This window comes from Triticum dicoccoides, chromosome 1B (genome assembly GCF_002162155.2).
Source record: "Triticum dicoccoides isolate Atlit2015 ecotype Zavitan chromosome 1B, WEW_v2.0, whole genome shotgun sequence".
Lineage (NCBI taxonomy): Eukaryota > Viridiplantae > Streptophyta > Magnoliopsida > Poales > Poaceae > Triticum > Triticum dicoccoides.
Window position 1 is genome coordinate 619,381,251 of NC_041381.1, and position 19,737 is coordinate 619,400,987.

Sequence of the window (19,737 nt, forward strand, 5' to 3'; positions counted from 1 at the left end):
TGATGAACTATAATGCAAGGGATGACGAAAACAATTCCCGAGCTCTTCGTGATGCTGAAATTGACGAAGGTAGAAATCAAGAAAAGAGCATCAAGTGTTGATGATTGACAAGATCACTAGTTTCAAGAAAATGGCGAAGGGAAAGAAAGGGAACTTCAAGCAGAATGGCAAGCAAGTTGTCACTCCCGTGAAGAAGCCCAAAGCTGGAGCAAAGCCTGAGACTAAGTGCTTCTACTGCAGAGGAAATGGTCACTGGAAGCGGAAATGCCCTGAATATTTGGTGGATAAGAAGGATGGCAAAGTGAACAAGGGTATATTTAATATACAAGTTATTGATGTGTTCCTCACTAGTATTTATAGTAGCTCCTGAGTATTTCATACTTGTTTGGTTGCTAAGATTAGTAACTCGAAACAGGAGTTACAGAATAAACAAAAACTAGTCGAGGGTGAAGTGACGATGAGTGTTGGAAGTGGTTCCAAGATTGATATGATCATCATCGCACGCTCCCTATACTTTCGGGATTAGTGTTAAACCTAAATAAATGTTATTTGGCGTTTGCGTTGAGCATAAATATGATTTGATCATGATTATTGCAATACGGTTATTCATTTAAAGTCAGAGAATAATTGTTGTTCTGTTTACATGAATAAAACCTTCGATGGTCATACACCCAATCAAAGTAGTTTATTGGATCTCGATCGTAGTGATACACATAATCATAATATTGATGCCAAAAAATGCAAAGTTGATAATGATAGTGCAACTTATTTGTGGCACTGCCGTTTGGGTCATATCGGTGTAAAGCGCATGAAGAAACTCCATAAAGATGGATTTTTGGAATCACTTGGTTATGAATCACTTGATGCTTGCAAACCGTTCCTTATGGGCAAGATGACAAAAACTTCGTTCTCCGGAACAATGGAACGAGCTAGTGACTTGTTGGAAATAATACATACCGATGTATGCGATCCAATGAGTGTTGATGCTCGTGGCGAGTATCGTTATTTTTCTGACCTTCAAAAGATGATTTGAGCATATATGAGAATATCTACTTGATGAAACATAAGTCTGAAATAGTTGAAAGGTTCAAAGAATTTCAGACTGAAGTGGAAAATCATCGTAACAAGAAAATAAAGTTTCTGCGATCTGATCGTGGAGATGAATATTTGAGTTACGAGTTTGGTCTTCATATAAAACAATGTTGAATAGTTTCACAGTTCACACCACCTAGAACACTATAGCGTTATGGTTTGTCCGAAAGTTGTAACCGCACTTTATTGGATATTGTGCAATCTATGATATCTCTTATCGGTTTACCACTATCGTTCTGGGGTTATGCATTAGAGATAGTTGCATTCACTTTAAATAGGGCACCATCAAAATCCGTTGAGACGACGCCTTATGAACTATGGTTCGGCAAGAAACCAAAGTTGTCGTTTCTTAAAGTTTGGGGCTGCGATGCTTATGTGAAAAAGTTTCAACCTGATAAGCTCAAACCCAAATCGGAGAAGTGCGTCTTCATAGAATACCCAAAGGAAACTGTTGGGTACACCTTCTATCACAGATCCGAAAGCAAGATTCGTTGCTAAGATGGATCCTTTCTAGAGAAGGATTTTCTCTCGAAAGAAGTGAGTGGGAGGAAAGTAGAACTTGATAAGGTAATTGTACCTTCTCCCAAATTGGAAAGTAGTTCATCATAGAAATCAGTTCCAGTATTGCCTACACCGATTAGTGAGGAAGTTAATGATGATGATCATGAAACTTCGGATCAAGTTACTACAAAAACTCGTAGGTCTTCCAGAGTATGGTCCGCACCAGAGTGGTACGGTAATCCTGTTCTGAAAGTCATGTTACTAGACCATGATGAACCTACGAACTATGAGGAAGCGATGATGAGCCCAGATTCCGCGAAATGGCTTGAGGCCATGAAATCTGAGATAGGATCCATGTATGAGAACAACGTGTGGAATTTGGTGGAGTTGCCCAATGATCGGCAAGCCATCGAAAATAAATGGATCTTCAAGGAAGACGGACATTGATAGTAGTGTTACTATCTACAAAGCTCGACTTGTTGTGAAAGGTTTTTCGTCAAGTTCAAGGTGTTGATTACAATGAGATTTTCTCAACTGTAGCGATGCTTAAGTCTGTCCGAATCATGTTAGCAATTGCCACATTTTATGAAATCTGGCAAATGGATGTCAAAACTGCATTCCTTAATGGTTTTCTTAAAGAAGAGTTGTATATGATGCAACCAGAAGGTTTTGTCAATCCTAAAGGTGCTAACAAAATGTGCAAGCTCCAGCGATCCATCTATGGACTGGTGCAAGCATATCGGAGTTGGAATATACACTTTGATAAGTTGATCAAAGCATATAGTTCTATACAGACTTACGGTGAAGCCTGTATTTACAATAAAGTGAGTGGGAGCACTACCGCCTTTCTGATAAATATATGTGAGTAACATATTGTTGATCAGAAATGATGTAGAATTTTTCTGGAAAGCATAAAGGATTATTTGAAAGGAGTTCTTTAAAAAAAGGAACTCAATAAATCTACTTACGTATTGAGCATCAAGATCTACTGAGATAGATCAAGACGCTTGATAAGTTTTTCAATAAGTACATACCTTGTCAAGATTTTGAAATAGTTCAAAATGGAACAGTCAAAGAAAGAGTTCTAGCCTGTGTTGCAAAGGTGTGAAATTGAGTAAGACACAAATCCCGACCATGGCAGAAAATAGAAAAGAGAATGAAAGTCATTCCCTATGCCTCAGTCATAGGTTCTATAAAATATGCTATGTACCAGACCTATTGTATACCTTGCTCTAAATTTGGCAAGGGAGTACAATAGTGAGCTAGAAGTAGATCACTGGACATTGGTCAAAATTATCCTTAGAGAAATAAGGAGATGTTTCTCGATTATGGAGGTGATAAAAGAGCCCGTCGTAAAAGGTTACAACGATGCAAGCTTTTACACCAATCCAGATGACTCTAAGTCTCAATCTGGATACATATTGAAAGTGGGAGCAATCAGCTAGAGTAGCTCCGTGCAGAGCATTGTGGACATAGAATATTTGCAAAATATATACGACTCTGAATATGACAGACTCATTGACTAAACTTCTCTCACAAGCAAAACATGATCATACCTTAGTACTCTTTGGGTGTTAATCACATAACGATGTGAACTAGATTATTGACTCTAGTAAACCCTTTAGGTGTTGATCACATGACGATGTGAACTATGGGTATTAATCACATACAGATATGAATATTGGTGTTAAATCACATGGCGATGTGAAATAGATTATTGACTCTAGTGCAAGTGGGAGACTGAAGGAAATATGCCCTAGTGGCAATAATAAAGTTATTATTTATTTCCTTATTTCATGATAAATGTTTATTATTCATGCTAGAATTGTATTAACCGGAAACATAATACATGTGTGAATACATAGACAAACATAGTGTCACTAGTATGCCTCTACTTGACTAGCTCATTAATCAAAGATGGTTAAGTTTCCTAACCATAGACATGAATTGTCATTTGATTAACGGGATCACATCATTAGAAGAATGATGTGATTGACTTGACCCATTCTGTTAGCTTAGCACTTGATCGTTTAGTATGTTGCTATTGCTTTCTTCATGACTTATACAAGTTCCTACAACTATGAGATTATGCAACTCCCTTTTACCGGAAGAACACTTTGTGTGCTACGAAATGTCACAACATAACTGAGTGATTGTAAAGGAGCTCTACAGGTGTCTCCGAAGGTACATGTTGAGTTGGCGTATTTCGACATTAGGATTTGTCACTCCGATTGTCGGAGATGTATCTCTGGGCCCTCTCGGTAATGTACATCACTATGAGCCTTGCAAGCAATGTGACAAATAAGTTGGTTACAGAATGATGAATTACGTAACAAGTAAAGAGACTTGCCGGTAACGAGATTGAACTAGGTATTGGATACCGACGATCGAATCTCGGGCAAGTAACATACCGATGACAAAGGGAACAACGTATGTTGTTATGCGGTTTGACCGATAAAGATCTTCGTAGAATATGTGGGAGCCAATATGAGCATCCAGGTTCCGCTATTGGTTATTGACCGGAAACGGTTCTCGGTCATGTCTACATTGTTCTCGAACCCGTAGGGTCCGCACGCTTAAGGTTTCGATGACATTTATATTATGAGTTTATGAGTTTTGATGTACCGAAGGAGTTCGGAGTCCCGTATGAGATCGGGGATATGACGAGGAGTCTCGAAATGGCCGAGACATAAAGATCGATATATTGGACGACTATATTCGGAGTTCGGAAAGGTTCCGAGTGATTCGGTTATTTTTCGGAGTACCGGAGAGTTACGGGAATTCGCCGGGGAGTATATGGGCCTTATTGGGCTATACGGGAATAGAGGAGAGAGGCCAAAAGGAAAGAGGCCTGCGCCCCCCCCTCTGGTCCGAATTGGACAAGGGGGGCAGCCCCCTTTTCCTTTTCCCTCTCCCCCTCTTTCCACTTCTCCTACTCCAACAAGGAAGGAGGGAGTCCTACTCCCGGTGGGAGTAGGACTCCCCTTGGCGCGCCCCCTCCTAGGTCGGCCGCACCTCCCCCCTCCCTCCTTTATATACGGGGCCAGGGGGGCACCCCATGACACACAAGTTGATCTTCGTGATCATTCCTTAGCCGTGTGCGGTGCCCCCCTCCACCATATTCCACCTCGGTCATATCGTTGAAGTGTTTAGGCGAAGCCCTGCGTCGGTAGAACATCATCAGCGTCACCATGCCGTCGTGCTGACGGAACTCATCCCCGACACCCTGCTGGATCGGAGTCCGGGGATCGTCATCGAGCTGAACGTGTGCTGAACACGAAGGTGCCGTACGTTCGGTGCTTGGATCGGTCGGATCGTGAAGACGTACGACTACATCAACCGCATTGTCATAACACTTCCGCTTTCGGTCTACGAGGGTACGTGGACACACTCTCCCCTCTCGTTGCTATGCATCACCATGATCTTGCGTGTGCGTAGGAATTTTTTTGAAATTACTACGTTCCCCAACACCTTCCTCCTTGGATGTGCATGAAGCGGAAATTCATTATGATGCCAGTTCTCATCCAAGGCCCTAAGCAACCCGGCAACGACATTGATGTGTACCTAAGGCCATTAGTTGAAGAACTTTTACAGCTATGGAATGGAAATGGTGTACGTACGTGGGATGAGCACAAACAGGAGGAATTTGACCTAAAAGCGTTGCTGTTCATGACCATCAACGATTGGCCCGCTCTTAGTAACCTTTCAGGACAGACAAACAAGGGATACCACGCATGCACTCACTGTTTACTTGACACCGATAGTATATACCTGGGAAGCTGCAGGAAGAATGTGTACCTAGGCCATCGTCGATTTCTTCCGACCAACCATCAATGTCGAAAGAAAGGCAAGCATTTCAAAGGCGAGGCAGATCACTGGAAGAAGCCCGCCATGCGTACCGGTGATCACGTACTTGTTATGGTCAATGATTTAAACGTAATCTTTGGAAATGGTGCCGGCGGACTAGCTGTTCCGAGTGACACTGGGGGACACGCACCCATGTGGAAGAAGAAATCTATATTTTGGGACCTACCCTACTGGAAAGACCTAGATGTCCGCTCTTCGATCGACGTGATGCACGTGATGAAGAACCTTTACGTGAACCTGCTAGGCTTCTTGGGCGTGTATGGGAAGACAAAAGATACAGCTGAGGCACGGGAGGACCTGCAACGTTTGCACGAAAAAGACGACATGCCTCCAAAGCAGTATGAAGGTCCTGCCAGCTATGCTCTTACCAAAGAAGAGAAGGAAATCTTCTTTGAATGCCTGCATAGTAGGAAGGTCCCGACTGGCTTTTCGTCGAATATAAAAGGAATAATAAATATGCCAGAGAAAAAGTTTCGGAACCTAAAGTCTCATGACTGCCACGTGATTATGACGCAACTGCTTCCGGTTGCATTGAGGGGGCTTCTACCGGAAAACGTCCGATTAGCCATTGTGAAGCTATGTGCATTCCTCAATGCAATCTCTCAGAAGGTGATCGATCCAGAAATCATACAAAGGCCAAGGAGTGACGTGGTGCAATGTCTTGTCAGTTTCGAGATGGTGTTCCCACCATCCTTCTTCAATATCATGACGCACGTCCTAGTTCATCTAGTTGACGAGATTGTCATTCTGGGCCCCGTATTTCTACACAATGTGTACCCCTTTGAGAGGTTCATGGGAGTCCTAAAGACATATGTCCGTAACCGCGCTAGGCCAGAAGGAAGCATCTCCATGGGCCATCAAACAGAGGATGTCATAGGGTTTTGTGTTGACTTCATTCCTGGCCTTAAGAAGATAGGTCTCCCTAAATCGCGGTATGAGGGGATACTTACTGGAAAAGGAACGCTTGGAAGGGACTCAATAATATGCAGGGACGGATATTCTTGGTCTCAAGCACACTACACAGTTCTACATAACTCTACCTTGGTGACCCTGTATGTCGATGAACACAAGAACATTCTGTGCTCCAAACATCCGGAGCAGTGCAACGACTGGATTACATGTGAACACATCAGGACTTTCAGCAGTTGGTTGGAAACACGTCTCAGAGGTGACAACACTGTTTGTGATGAGCTGTACTTGTTGTCCAGGGGACCATCTTCGACTGTTACGATTTGGAAAGGATACGAGATAAATGGGAATACATTTCACACGATTGACCAAGATCAAAAGAGCACCAACCAAAACAGCCGTGTCCGCTTTGATGCAACAACCGAGAGGGGAAAGGACACATATTATGGTTACATAGTGGACATATGGGAACTTGACTATGGACATGATTTTAAGGTCCCTTTGTTTAAGTGCAAATGGGTCAATCTGTCAGGAGGCGGGGTACAGGTAGAACCACAGTACGGAATGACAACAGTGGATCTGAAAAATCTTGGGTACACTAACGAACCATTCGTCCTAGCCAATGATGTGGCACATGTTATCTATGTGAAGGACATGTCTACCAGACCGAGAAAAAGAAAAGATAAGGAAGAGAATACATCATACGATGAGCCAAAGCGCCACATGGTTCTTTCAGGAAAAAGGGACACCGTGGGAGTGGAGGGCAAGACAGACATGTCTGAAGATTATGAAAAGTTTCATGAAATTCCTCCCTTCAAAGTCAAGGCTGACCCCAGCATCCTGATAAACGATGAAAATTATCCATGGTTACGGCGCAATAAGCAAATGACAGAAGCGAAGAAAAAGTGAAGAATTTCTCCCGCAACTATTATGATGATACCATGCCAACTTTGTAACAGACGAGTATGATACCATTGTCCGTTTTGTACATGCACATGCTATGTGGGTGAATTTATGATACCATGCCAACTTTCAACTTTTTCAGAGTTCATTTGAAATGCTCTAATGTCTTATGGTTCGGCCCTCGTAATACCATTAATCCCGTTTCGCTCCTTGCCAACTATGTTCTCACCGAGAACACTCTCAATAGAAAGTTTATAATTTTTCTAAAACTAGTGGCACTAATAGAAAGTTTATAATTTTGCTGACCTAAAATCAAAAAGAATTAAAAAATAAAGCAAAAAACAAAAGAAAATAAATAATGCAGAAAACAAAACAAAAAAACTGGAAACAAAATAAAAATAGCAACAATAAGTATTTTGTTGTAAGTAGAAAGAAAACAAAATAAATAAAGCAACAAAGAAAACAAAAAAACAAAAAAAGTGTTTTCAAATTTGAAAACTAATGGCACTAAGAGAAAGTTTATAATTTTTCTAAAATAAAAGCAAAAAAGAATTAAAAAATAAAGCAAAAAACAAAAGAAAATAAATAATGCAGAAAACAAAACAAAAAAACTGGGAAAAATAAAAAAATAGCAATAATAAGTATTTTGTTGTAAGTAGAAACAAAATAAAATAAATAAAGCAAGAAAGAAAACAAAAAAAACAAAAAAAGTGTTTTCAAATTTGAAAACTAATGACACTAACAGAAAGTTTATAATTTTTCTAAAACTAAAAGCAAAAAGAATTAAAAAATAAAGCAAAAAACAAAAGAAAATAAATAATGCAAAAAACAAAACAAAAAAACAGGAAAAAAACTAAAAAAAACTGCCACCTATTGGGCCACCACGGCCTGAATACGACTAGAAACCCAACCTGGGCCAGGATTTAGGCCTGCCAAAGGCCCAATAGGCCCACAACAGCAAAGTTTGAGATTAGGCCCGAAAGCCTGCAGTTGAGAGGAGCTCGAGAGGGTGGGTGCAGCAGCGCTTATAAACCACTCTCGAGCCCTCTCAACTAGCGAGGTGGGACTAAACTTTGACTACGACGCGGGCAGCACAGGGGCCTTTGGTCCCCGTTGGTGGCACCAACTGGGACTAAAGGTGGGCATTGGTACCGGTTCGTAAGACCAACCGGGACCAATGCCCCACCTTTAGTCCCGGTTGGTGCCACCAACCGGGACCAAGACTAAAGGGTGCATTAGTCCCGCTTGGTGCCACCAACCGGGACCAAAGGCTTTGCTATATAAGCAAACACTTTGCAAAAATTCACAATTTCATTGCCAGTTTCCCCCGACGACGCCGACCTCCTCGACGCCGCCAGGCTGCTCCACCTCGCCGTCGCCGCCGCCGCCGCCAAGGCCGTCGCCTCCCCGAGCCCGCGCCGTCCTCATCGCTGGCCTCCCCGAACCCGCGCGTCCTCGTCGCCGGCCTCCCCGAGCCCGCGCCGTCCTAGTCGCCGGCCTCCCAAAGCCCGCGCCGTCCTCGTCCCCGGCCTCCCCGAGCCCGCCGTCCTTGTCCCCGTCGCCGCGTGCCTCCCCGAGCCCACCTTCCTCGTCCATGTCGCTGTGTGCCGCCCGAGACCGCCGTCCCCGTCACCGCGTGCCGCCCCGAGCCCCTGCCCCGTCCCGCCCCCGCGCGCCGGCGCCCTCGCCGCCCCCACCGTCGCCATCGTCATCGCTAGCCGCCCCCACTGTGAGCCGCCGCGCCGTCCCGGCTCTGTTTTTTTCATTTTTATTAGTTTAATTTTTTTGTTCATATATATATATATATATATATATATATATATATAATGTATATGTGTATGTAGATGTTCAAAATGTATAAAAAAAATGTTCAGAGCATGTTTTTGTTCATATATATATTTTTTGTTCATATGTGTATTAATGTTTTCATATATGCAAAAGATAGATTTTTAGAAAAGTTAGGATTTTTTTTCTGTTCATTGATTTTTTGGTGATTTTAGGTTAGTGTAGAGGAGAAAGGAAAATAAGGAAAAGGAAGAAAAGAGGAAGAAGGAAGAAGGAAGAACAAAAAGAAAAAGAATGAGAGGAAAAAGGAAAATAAGAAGAGGAGAAGAAGAAAAAATAGAATTTTTTTTCTATTTTTTCTTCTTCTCCTCTATTCCTTTCTTCAAGAGGAGAAGAAGAAAGGAATAGAGGAGAAGAAGAAAAAAAAATATAATTTTTTTCTATTTTTTCTTCTTCTCCTCTTTTTTTTTCTTCTTTTTTTTCTTCTTCTTCTTCCTTCTTCTTCTTCCTCTTTTCTTCCTTTTCCTTATTTTCCTTTCTCGAGGGAGAAGAAGAAAAAGAGGAGGAGAAGAATAAGAATAAAAGGAATAGAGGAGAAAGAAGAAACTTCAACACGAGGGGGGGGTACCGATACCCCCTCCCCGATAACATTATTTTCCCATGTATATGTATGTCGCGTCGTTATCGATATAACCCCCTCGAGATAACTTCGACATGAGGGGGCGGTCGATATATATACCCCCTCTCAACCGTGATAACTTATACCACGGCAGCACCCCCCTCGGCCCTCTCGCTCGACCAAAACTCTCGAGGACACCCAAACCCTAGAGAGAAAACAATGTTGATCGTCCCCTACCCCCTCCCGCCGCGCCCCTACCCGACAAATTAACTCTCTCGAGGCCACCCAAATTTACCAAGTTTAAAAGAGCGTTGTCGTCGAGGCCACCCCAAACCCTTGAAGCATTGTGTCGAGGCCACCCCAAACCCTAGAGAAGCAGCATCAAGGCCACTAACATGATTCCTTATTGTGATTAGCTAGCTAGTTCTACGTTTGCCACCAATATATATCCATCTGTACCATGTTTAAATAATAATTGGCATGTTGTAAATATTTGCAGAAACTATATATGGAGCACTCCCGAGACGAAGCAACAGAAGCGATGTTGGGGGACATAATCGCACAAGGAAGTGATGAAGTTGCGTCATTTCTCAATGACACCGATGGTCAGGAAGGATTGGGTGAAGAAGAGGGCTATGTTCATGATGGCTTCGGCCCATTAATGCCGGTACAAGAAGATGGCTATGTTCATGATGGCTCCGGTGACACAATGGAGGTACAAGAAGGAGACCGTGCTGACTGCTCCGGTGACTGAACCGAGTCCGGCTAGGTATATATATATATACACATATTAATTACTCTCGTATTTCTTCCTTTTAATTTCTAGCCCTCCGGATCGAGCACAACTTCGGTAAGGAGACGAGGCCCGAAGAAAACGTTGAGCTCGGATGAAAGGTTTGAGATCAGAGAAATCACGCCCGACGGCGAACCGATTGAACCCATCCGGACAAAGAACGCATTTTCTGCTTAGTGCGGGGTTCTTGTTAGGGACAAGATCCCGATCAGCAACCAGCAATTGTATAAGCCTAAGGAGGAAGACCCTGAGGTGTCTTATGTCAATGATATGCAGAAAGAAGATCTTTGGACTCAACTGAAGGCAAATTTCACCCTACCGCAAGAGGAGGATCCGGAGAATCCAGTTAAAGAGCAATTAATCAAGTCTTGTGCTCTTAAGAAGATGGCAACCCTATTCAGGAGGTGGAGAAAAGAGCTGAACAAGTTTGTCGACAAAGAAGAGACACCAGAATTCATCGGCAAATATGAGAAGATCAAAGATCACTGGCCCGCATTTGTGTCTGACAAGACATCGGAAAAGAGTAAGAAGATGTCGGCGACAAACAAGCTAAATGCTGCGAAGAAGAAGCTTCACCATCGCACGGGGTCAGGTGGATACCTCAAAGCCCGGCCTAAGTGGTCCAAGGCTGAGAATGATCTGCTTGAAAAAGGGATCGAACCAGAGACAATGAACAGGCCAGACCGTTGCCGGACTTGGTTCTTCGGGGCTGGCGGAACCTTGGACCCTGTATCAGGGAAGTGCTGTTGGATGGACGAGCAACTGAAAATACTAGTCAAGAAGCTTCGGCACTATATCAATGCAGCACAACGAGGGACGTTCGTTCCAGACAGGGAGAAGGATGAGCTCACAATGGCCCTCGGGAATCCGGAGCACCCTGGACGGACATGAGGCACGCCAGGCTCCATTCCGTGGAAGGTAGGTTTTCCGGACGCAGGGGGTTACAAAACCCATGAGAGGAGGAAGAAACTGGAGCAGGGCCAACTGCAGGCGCTGCACGATAGAGTAATGGGGCTAGAGGAACGAGAAGAGGAACGAGAAGCAGCAGATCGCAGCAAACGACCTGCCGAAGCTTCCCCCGAAGCTACCCCGCCATCTCAGCGGAGAAGCAGCGTGGCTTCCACCGAGCTGCTTCAGTCGGAGCATTTCTTGACGGCTCCTGCCAGCTATCCCGTGGATGCTATCATGGAGTCTCAAAATTGCCACATTATGATGCGATGGATGAATTTGAAGGTCAAGGAGGCTGTTAGGTCTGTTTATCCTACTGGACCCGGCGCAACATATCACTGCCGGCCGATTCCAGAAGGATATGCTAGGGTGATGGTGGATGAAATAATGGAGGGATTTGAGGACCTCCTGCTTGACCACCCTACCGGTGAAGGGGAGACTAGGCTGGGTTCTGCTCTGAAGACTCCATGCCTATGGCGGAAGGAGCTCATCAACCTTCCGAACTGGACGCCTCTGCCTCCTCCTCCTCCTCCGGCGAGTTAAGGCACTTCGCCTCCTCCACCGCCTCCTCCTCCTCCTCCGAAGAGTCAGGGCACTCTGCCTCCTCCACCGCCTCCTCCTCCGACGAGTGACGATCAGGGCACTGGGCCTCCTTCTCCGGCGCATGGCGGCACTCCGCCCCCTTCTTCGGCGTGTGGCGGCACTCCGCCTCCTTCTCCGCCTGTGACGGCACGCTCGAGCAGCCAGTAGCCTCCTCCTTCTCCGCCTCGCCAGTAAGGGCGGAAGAGAACCGCCGCCGCCCCAGCTGCTCCGGCGCATCGTAGTCCTTCTCCTCCACCTCGTAAGCAAGCACGAAAGAAGACAGACGCCGCAGCCGCTCTGTCTGGTCCGGCGTCTAGCAGCACAACCAGAGGCGGGAGGCAATACAGATACGGTCCACCTCTCAAGCCTCTAGAGAAGTTACCACACAAGAGGACCGAGGAGGAAAACGCGACGATCGTGCAGACCCACGTGAAGGAGTTCTTTGAAGGGGTGAAAGCAAAGAGACATCCACCTCCAGAGGAGAAGGTAGATCCGGTGAAAGCAAAGCGCACTCTTGATGCCCTGAGGAAACCGGCAAAGTCTCCGCCGAGAACCAACTATGAGTGCATTACCGAACAGACATATCTCCAAGCGGAGCGGTCGGGAAGTACTGTCAGACATCAAAGGTCAAGAGAACGAGCAGCTGCAAAAAAAATTGACCAGCTCGGCGAACAAGAAAACCAATCGTGCCCCCCGCTCAATGTGTCTAGCGGCAACATCGTCGCTAATGCTCCGGGGATGGTGGCCGTTCATGGCAATCTATAAGATTACCTGCCTGAAGATCAACTTCCTGATTTCATGGAGGTGGACGAACACAAATACGAGTACGGGAAGCCTCTTGTCAAAGATGAAAATTTTCTAACAACGATGATGCGAAGATTCCATAATTGGTACATGAAAACCTGCAGAGAGTCTGGGGGGACGAATAGTTTGTATCTGAACATTAAAGAGGAGCACGACCTCATTGCAAGTGATCTGTTGTGTGTTCCATTTGAGGAGTTCTTCGCGTTCTTCAATGAAAAGGCCCTCGATAAATTAACGGTCTTTTGTTACTGCCTGTAAGTACTATTTCTGTCATTAAGTCTCTATATATAGCTCGGCTCTTTCATTGCATGTATTTATAATTAATTATCCTCAATATATTATGCAGATTGAAGATTGTCGAGTGCAAAAAACAAGAAATTTATGATATTGGGTTCACTAACACAAATATCATAGATGAATTTCTGGTTAAAAAGCACGCCAAAGAGGCCGAGGACAACTTGCTACAATCGTTGATCAAAAATCAAAACAAAGATACCATACTCTTTCCTTACAACGGCGAGTGAGTGTTACTGTCGTGTGCATATTCGGTTTCCCTTTTTACTCGAGCGAGGTTATAGTAATGTAATTGATGAGTTATGCATGCGTGCGCAGGTACCACTATGTTCTTCTGGAGATTAAGCTTGAGCGGGGACTAGTAACCGTCTTAGATTCGAGACGAAAAGATCCCAAAACCTATGCTGAAATCACTGAATAGCTCAACAAGTAAGTTCAATCGATCATTATCGCACCATATCGACAACTTTTTGTTCATTTCCTGTTATCTCAAGTAATAATAATTATTTTCTTTGTCTTGCAGGGTTTGGAAACAGTTCACCGCAGAAGCTCCGGTACTACCGAAGGAGCTGCGATATACATACCCGAAAGTAAGTACTACTGGCTAGCTAGTTGCGCGCATCTCCCATTGATTCTATAGCTATACTTTCATCAATGCCATTTATAATGCTTCATTATCAGTTTGATTGACCTCTATTTCTCGTAAAGTGCTTGTGGCAGGAACAAGGGAATGATTTCTGTGGATACTACGTGTGCGAGTTCATCCACAACGCGACTTTGAAAAATAAGCGGGGCTACTCTAAAAGACAATATGAAGTGTGTAAGCAATAATATTCACAATTTCATTTTATTACACCATCATTTCTGTTGAGTTTCATTCATATATATGTATTAATTAACCCCCTTCTTTAAATTAGACGTGGCAGATGCGGAATGAACTCCTAGAACCAGATCGCATGAAAGCAATTCAAGAGGAATTGGCGGGATTCTTTCTTGACCACATCATCAATAAAGCCGGAGAATACCATGTGCAAGTTGATTTCAATTGCTAGGGGATTGTAATTAAGAGATCTTACATATTGTATATGTATGTAGCCAGTAGCGTCAGATAGATAATACGAAAACTTGTTGTTCGATCAATCTCTCGGACAAGGAGAGGTCGATCAATCACTTCTCTCGGTATGCATGACGAACTTCTGTACTTAATGGTTCCCTTCATTTTTTTACTAGCTAGCGTGTCGAGGGCCTCTCTATGTATAGTACGTAGCATCGACCAAGCATGGACATAAGAAAGGACACTTCTCTCTATTAATTAGCTAGCTAACACGATATATGAAACACCTAAACTAACCCCCCAAAACCCCCAACCCCCCCTTGAAAAAAAACAAAAACCCAGCCACTGGAATCCTGATGCGTGGAGGCCTTTTTGTCCCGGCTGGTGCCTCCAACTGGGACCAAAGCCCCCCCTGCCTGGGCTCGGCACACCGGCCACGTGGAGGCACATCTGTCTCGGTTTGTGTTTGAACTGGGATTAAAGGGGGGAGGTATTAGTAACGACCCATTAGTCCCGGTTCATGAACCGGGACTAAAGGCCTTTACGAATCGGGACTATAGGTCCTTTTTCTACTAGTGCTTGTCCTACTACAACAGAAGAGAAGGTTGCGATTGTGATCAACGGGGTTCCGGGCAGCAACCACACCATACACAGACAATGGCCATTCGAAGCCGCCTTTAATTTCTACGAGTTTAATGGAGAAGATCTGCAAGGTATTCGCGACGATACCATCGTCTAAGCTGGGTTTAGGTGTCAAGTATGTGAAGTGCATGGAACTCAATTGTGCTGCATGCAAGCACCAATGTGAGGAATGTGTTCGAAATCTAACAAGAACTAGTGCTAGATAAGCAAAAAAAGGCAAACACATTCCCTTACAGCTTAAAGAAGGAAGGTCAATCGATCAAAGGTAAAAGAACGGGAAGGAAATGAGAAGTAGTGCTAGCTAAATAAAATTGAGTAAGAATCCATGCATGATTGACAACTCACTCGTAGCTTTGAAGAAGCCGCATCCCCCCTTGGATCCCCATCTAGATTCCCAGTCACTTCTGTAGCAAGCGAAATCCTCTTCCTCGGCCTCCATCGCCTCCTCCATGGTTAATTCTTGGGCTGATTCGCCTAAGTCCATATCGTCCTCCATCGTCTACTTCTCCTTGTTCACCTCCTGCTCGATGTGCTAATCACCATGCTGGATGCCAGCAGGGCTGCGGGGAAGAATGTGCATGCTATGAATCGCTTCAGTTGTTCTACGGCACATTACCGACAACTCTTCAAAATGCGTCTTGGAGTGGAAGTTGATCGTGTGTTTGCTTGCCTCTAGTTCTTTGAGCACCTGCACATAGGATTCGAGGTCCAAAATAAGTTGAGACTGCTGCTGCTTCCAGTGTTCCCTTTCCCTCTCAATCTCACTAGGTGATGGGCCAGTCGCCTGTTTCCCCAAGAGGGATTTGCCTCCGTCCGTATCAACCTCTGCCTCATCATCGAACATGGCCAGCTTGTCAGCTATATCCTTGGGCAGCTGCCGGGTCTCCTTCTCGTCGTCGTCCAGACGCCTGGCTTGTTCCTCCATGAGGGATTCGCCTATGTGCATCTCGTCATCAACTTCCAATCTGCAGGAAGATGTTGGTTCGGCCATGGAATCGTCGCCTGATCTGAATATGGAAATCTTCCGATAAGCCGCCGGACCAATCACCTCGGTGGTTATCTGCTTCCGCTAGCTTGTTTATCTCCTCCTCCGTGGTCGTCCGCATCCGGCGATTTTCTTTCGACCAGATTGGGTCTAGGGTTTCTATGGAAGGTGGGATTATATACCTTGCAAGCCTTATACTCAGCCCAGCCAGACCAGGTTTAGGAGATTTATCTTTTTAATGGAATAGCCGATTCTATTATATATTTTTCTTGAAACGAGGCAAAAGATTTACCATTTTCATTGATTGAGAAGAAGAGAATTGCCCGGTTAATTGGCGGAAAGCTGGGCTAAAACTGATACAACTCAACCCACATGATATGGGCACCACCGGCCAACCTGACCATCGATATGGGACACAATTCTGCAAAGAAGAAAGGCATTCGCCGAGAAGTCGCAAGCGTCATCGTCATCACCGGCTGCCTCGAATGGGCGACTCCGACTTCACCATAGAGCTCCAACCTTGAAGCCAACCCGCAAACAGCTGCATAGAAGCCACAACGGCACATGCCACCAGATGGCCACACCCGCAAGCAACCGACAGCTCCAACTTTGACGACGAGCCTCACCAGGGAAATATGCAGGACTTGCGCCGACCGTGTCCACAGAGGAGCACCTTGGACACGCTGGGAAGAACCGGCTACCGAAGTCCACGCCGCGACCCGAGCTCCTCTCGACAACATCATTTTTGCCAAACGGAAACTAGCGCCCCGCCTCAGCAAATCATGCGGCGAAGATGCCGCAATCCACCGGTCTCCCGGTCGTAGCCGGCCCCGAGACGATGCCCCCAAGGAGGAGAAAGACGTGAAGACGCCTCCATCCCCCGGCCCAACGGATCTGAGGTTTCCCTCTGGAGCCAAAGCCGTGGGGAGGAGGAGCACACCTCCACGACGACGCTTCCAAGAAAGATCACGACACCCGTGGGTGCCGCCGTCGCCGGCTCCGAAGAAGGCAGGAGCAAAGATTTCTCCCAGAGATGTGCCGACCACCATCCACTACCGACCGCCGCCCACCGGCCACCACCTGCTGAGGCCGACCTCATTCTGGCCATGGGATCCCATGATCCACCACGACCAGACACGCACCACCCCCTGGCCGAAGCCGCCGTCCACCACCACAGCACCACCGTAGCCAACACCACCGCAGCAACCAACGCCGCATCGCCAGGAGCGGCACCCAGATTGAAGCCGCTCGAGCGAAGCAGCTGAGCAGGAGCAGGCCGTCCACCCGCAGCACACTTCGCGCCCCGGAGAAACCAGCCAGTTGTCGCGCCCGTTCAGTCAGTCGTTGTGCCCGATGTGCGCCAGCTGCCGCTGCGCCCGGCAGTTGATCCGCGCCCCACGCACAAATCCAGAGCCTCCACGCACACGTACGCCGTCCACACCCAGGCCACGCCAGGAGCTCGGTCCGAGGCCGCTGCCTCGGAGCCCCATCCACCGCACCGAGCCACCAGCCCAACCACCAGCACCACCACGGTGCCCAGCAGCCGCCGAGGCCCGGCGCCACCACGCCTGCCGGCAGCCACGACCGACACCCTACCGGCCAGAACCAGATCCAGATCGAACTGTACCGGAACAGGTCAGGGACCCAAGGCCGCCGCTACCGCAGGTCACACCACCGAACGAAGCACGCCCCACCACCGCAACCAACATGCCGAGCCGCCGCCGGTGGTTCACCGCACCAAGCCGCCAAGAGCCCCGTCGGTGGAGCTCCACGCCGCCACTAGAGTTGGGGGACCGTGCCCGGGAGAGACCCCTCCGCCACCGGCACTACACAGGCTTCGCCCGACAGCGGCCCACGGCTGTGACGAAGGGAAGGGAGGAAGGGGGTGGCCGGCAGTCGGGTCTGGGGTTCCCCCGTGCCGCCTCGGAGAGGGACGCGGGGGTCGGGAGGGGGTTGGTATTCGTGGCAGTTCGATACGTTCTACAGCCGATTCTATAATCACACCGGCACAGCACACGTGCTGGCCATCCGAACCATTACATCATTTGGAAGTCCCTCAAGCCATATCCTGACGATGCGGCCCAAACGATACTAATGCATTGGCAAGTCATAGAAATATGCATAAGTTATGAAGAAATCAATAGCAACAAACTAAATGATCATAGTGCTAAGCTAATGGATGGGTCATGTCAACCACATCATTCTCTAATGATGTGACCTCGTTAATCAAATGACAACACATGTCAATGGTTAGGAAACTTTTAATCATCTTTGTTCAACGAGCTAGTCAAGTAGAGGCATACTAGTGACACTCTGTTTTTCTATGTATTCACACATGTACTATGTTTCCGGTTAATACAATTCTAGCATGAATAATAAATATTTATCATGAAATAAGGAAATAAATAATAACTTTATTATTGCCTCTAGGGCATATTTCCTTCAATCATGTACTTATGCATTGCTTCATTGCTTTTAAAAATGTCATATCCCGTGTCTAAAAAAGCTTATTCTCTTTTAATCTAAAGTGGCATGTTCTTGGTGTTAATGACATGTAATTAGCGGATTCATGGTGCATGAATTGAGTTGGACGAACACAGGTAGCCCCGAGAAAAGAGAGAAAGCTGGCTCGGGATCAATCAACAAAAGCAAAAGGACTAAATAAGACAGGTCGGTTAAAATAGATTTTTGATCTCTATCTTTCTCTAATAATAAAGCGAATAGTGCTTCTGGTCATCCGTCGTTGGACGTTTTGGACATTTTGCAAAAAAGCCCTCCCTTTCCTAGTAATTAACCCGCAGTCCTTTTTAAAGTCAGAATGAATCGTTATTTCGGCATTTGACGCAAAACCCCTTATCTCTTTGCTAATTAACCCGCCGTCCATATTTAAGTGGCAGTCAATCGTTTATCTCCAAATTTACATAAACCCCCCTGATGTCTACGTTAATCACCCTGCAGTCTATTAAGATTTTTTTTCAAATAACCATATCTTTAAAACCGTAACACCAAATTTAACATGTTATATATGGAATTTGATTACAAAAATGTGTAGAATATGAATATGATATAATTTTACATGTTCATTATTTTTAAAATGCATGTTAGGGTGCAATGTTAATCAATGACGCACGATCCGTCTTTATTTTGTACCGATGCGGATCCGTACTGCAAATGAACATGCCGTACACAATGTTGTGTTCTGGTTGACAAGGAGCGAGCGAAGGAAAAGAATATGATCCTTGGGCATGATATACTTTCCGTGTGTTCTCTATTTGTACATGTTTCATGATCTAAGACTCTATGTATGTACCTTTTCTTGGTGAAATCGACGCGCATACTTACCAATGGACAATACAATTTTTTTAGTGAGTACACAAACCTTAATGTTTGAACCGATAAATACGATCTTAATTTATGTTATATCTATTGCTTGTAACGGTGATACATATAGGCATCCTTAAATAAAGTTAATTTATAGATGCAGCCTCCTTAGTGTCGAACGACACCACCCAGATGTTGCATGAGTATGGTTGTAGGTGCACGCCATCAATATGACGAGTCAGAGTCAAAATTGAATCGTAATAAAAATAGTGGCTCAGATAAAAAAATTACTTTCTCGTTGCAACGCACAGGCATGTTTGCTAGTATAACTTAATAACTTAATGACACAGGTAGTCCAAAGAAAAGGGCTTGATTCGACACCCCCCCCCCATGGGCGACCCAGGTGGCGGCGCGAGCTCCACTCCCAGCCCCCCTCTCCACCCTCCCCCTCGCCGACGCCGCCAGCCAGTGCCGCCAGGGCAAAGCCCCTCGCGGTGGCTGGCGGCGGGCACATTCTCCCTTTTTTCCCATGGTGGCGGTGGGCTCGGGACTCCCTGTCGGGGCAGAGGCGTCGGGCGGACGCGGCTCTGGGCGATGGCATGCTGGCTGATGCGGCGCGATGGCGGTGGAGCGGTTGA